Source organism: Pteropus medius, unplaced genomic scaffold (assembly GCF_902729225.1).
Source record: "Pteropus medius unplaced genomic scaffold, Ma_sr-lr_union100, whole genome shotgun sequence".
NCBI classification, from domain to species: Eukaryota; Metazoa; Chordata; class Mammalia; order Chiroptera; family Pteropodidae; genus Pteropus; species Pteropus medius.
Window position 1 is genome coordinate 1,979,636 of NW_024355523.1, and position 3,503 is coordinate 1,983,138.

The 3,503-nt window shown below is 32.4% G+C and overlaps 1 pseudogene; it reads right to left on the reverse strand.

Moving 5' to 3' along the window:
* Positions 1-2,166: 2,166 nt before the first annotated feature.
* Positions 2,167-2,285, reverse strand: LOC120599709 (uncharacterized; annotated as a pseudogene).
* Positions 2,286-3,503: the final 1,218 nt, after the last annotated feature.

Here is a 3,503-nt window from a genome sequence, read left to right on the forward strand (position 1 = left end):
AGTATTTAATTTTCATTCTTTTTCTCTTTACAAATATAGGCATTATCATTGCTTCACACAAAGTTCATTTCATCTTACCTACACATTTGCTAATATCTTTTATCACTATTCACTCTAGCATCAAGCACAGATCTTCTCTATGGGATTATTTTATTTCTTCCTCAATTCCTGCACTATGGCATGTTATCCTGTGAGTATAAACTGGTGGTAAGATTACTCAGGTTTTGTGTATAAAGTATCAGTATTTTACCTTCATTCTAGAAAGGTTTCTCTCCAGATTGAATATTTGATTGTTATTTTCTCTCAGAATTTGGAAGCTATTCCACTGTCCTCTACTTCCATTGGTGCTGATAAGTAGCAGCCATCAAACTAATTCTGGTGTTTTGGAGGTGATCTCTGTTTTCTCTCTGGCTACTTTTAAGCTAGACTCCCTTTTTCTTCATCGTGTACACTTTCAATATTACCGGTCTGGGTTGGATTTCTCTTCACTAATCTATTGAGATTTAGGGAGCTTCTTAGATTTAGGATTGTTATTTCACCACTTCAAGTGTTAGATTTCCCCCATTTTCATTCTTATCTCATTCTGGGACTCTGAAAAGACAAATGTTGCAACTTCTCGTTCTATCTTCCCTTACTTTTAAATACTCTTTTATATCTTCCTCTCTCTGAATTCTGGGTAATTTTTAAAATTATTCTCTTGTCTTCAAATTCCGTATTAAACTCTGCTAGTTAATTCATCTATTGATTTTAAATTTCGATTAGATGTATAATATATTGTATTCATATATAATATTTGCACATCTTATTTTGTTACATTTACTTCTATAATTCTTTGTAGTTTTTCTTTTTTAATTTTTATAATGTCCTATATTTCCTTAAATGCATTTAAGATAAGTATATTATATTCTTTGCCTGATCATTTTTTATTATCTGAAATATATGTGTATGTCATTACACTTTTTAGTATTTCTTCTGGGTCTCATTTCAGAGGTGTTATTTCAATATGTGCTATGTGACATTTTATTGCAAACTCATTGGAATTGTGTCTGCAGAAAATTTTTAGTTTTTAGTTGATACTATCAGTTGAGTTGAGGGCCTATCATCTAGGGACCACAGTAAATTAAATTATCTGCTTGATATTTTTCAAACCAAAAAAGTATTATAAATTCGGACATAAACTAGGAATTGATTAGCTTGTAAAAAAATTCTCAAGAGAGATTATTTTTTTTCTATCTGCTCAATATCCATCTCAGGTCAGATTTGTTTATTATTTTCTCTGAGCAGGGAATTTATTTAGTATTCATTTTTACTCCGAGACTGGTCCCAACTTTCTTATAAGGGTCTTTTCTAATATACTCCATCTTTAGCAGACAGTAAGCTTTACCTACTATTTTCTAAAGCTCAAGGTCTCCACAGTATGAAAGAAACCCCTCCTTGGAGAAAAATGATTTTGATATGCACTATTAAGAGCACTTTTGCTTTCACTTTATGAGCTCCACAGAATTCTTCCTTCCAACGTCAGATCAGAATTGCACTGCAAAAGATGTTTGAAATATCTTATCAAACACTTTAGTTGTTTTGTCTGAAAGGGTAGTAGCTAGTCTGCCAGATTGCTAGAGAAGAGAGATCTTAGTTTTCTTTATAAGCTAACTCTCATATTTTAAGAGTCAGTTCAGCCATCGTGCCTCCTCCAGAAAAGCTTTCCTCTCAGTCCAGATTAAGAATAATTCCTGTGCTGCAAATTATTTCAGAGTTTGCCATTTTGTATTTAAATTATCTCCCTATGTGACCTCTGCCACCATTAGAATGTTGACTTCCTTGGGAAGGAAACATGACATATAACTGTTTTTCAAGGATTCCTTAATGTGTCAATTAACAACTTGACCAGATTTACAAATTTCTGAGTTTTTCTGGCTCCCTGGTTTCCTTCTGAAGGAAACACCTCTTGCACAGCTGTTTCAATCCCTGGTTCCAGTGCCTTTAGCATTTTATTTTTCAGGTTTTCACTTTATGTAATTAGTGTATGTGTATGTGTATGTTGCGAACACTTAAGATCTACTCTTATAACAAATTTCTCTCTTTTTTTTTTTAAGGTGAGGCAACCCTTGGTTGGAACCCTTGCAAGGAACTTGTCATCTTATAATCCCTTATTTCTTTTTATTTTTACGCCTACAGCACCTGGTCTTCCTAGGTGGTCTCTCATCCAAGTACTAACCAGGCCCAACCCTGCTTAGCTTCCGAGATCAGACGAGATCAGGCTTGTTCAGGGTAGCATGGCCATAGACACAAATTTCAAGTATACAATGCAGAACACTTTAACTAAATCACAGTGTTGTACATTAGATATCAGAATTTCACTTTATAACTGAAACTTTGTATCCTTTTACCAATATCTCCCTATTTCTCTCCAAAATATCCACTCCTGGAAACCACCATTTTATTCTCTGGTTCTGTAAATTAGACTTTTTAAGATTCCACATATAAGTGAGATCATCCAGTATTTGTCTTTCTCTGTCTGACTTATTTCATTTAGCATAATGTCTTCCAGGTTCGTTCATCTATGTCGTCACAATTAACAGAATTTCTTTCTTTTTTATGATCAAAAAATATTCCACACACCATATTATCTTTATTCTTCCACAGAGACTTGGTATATTTCCATATCTTGGTTATTATGAATAATGCTGCAATGAACATGGCAGTGCAGATATCTCTTCAAGACATTGATATCATTTCTTTTATATATATACCCAGAAGTGGGATTGCTGGATCATATGGTAGATTTATTTTTAATTTTTTGAAAAACATCCACATTGTTTTCCATAACAGCCTTTCCAATTTACATTCCTACCAACACAAAATGGGAAAAAATATTTGCAAACCATATATCTGCTAAGGGTATAATATCCAAAATACATAAGAAACTCATATAACTCAACAGCAAAAATATAAAATAAAAATAAAGATAAACCAATATAAAAAATGGGCGAAAGACCTGAATAAATATTTTTACAAAGAAGACATAAATGGCTAACAAGTATAAAAAAAGGTACTCAACATCACTAATCATTAGGGAAATTTGAATCAAAATCATGAGTTATCACCTTACACTTGTGAGCATGGCCATTTATCAGAGATGATAAATGTTAGTGATGGTTTGGAGAAAAAAGAACACTATATACTGTTGGTTGAAATGTAAATCAATGCCTTTAGCTTCTAACCTGAAATATTTGTATATGGTTATCTTAACTTGAAATTATAAGAGCCTATTTTGGAAACATAAAAAGAAAATGACCACTTGCATCTAGACAAGATTTTAATATTTATCTAGAATTGACCCATAGCTTTGATCCCAATTTTGCTTTTAGTCAAGATCTTTATTGCCATTCATTAATTCCTATTATTTTTATATTTTCGAAGTCTTAAACTTCATTTTGAAGAAGTACCAATACCATCATTTGAGGAACTAATTTATTAATGTCTAAGAACTCATGCTTCCTGAA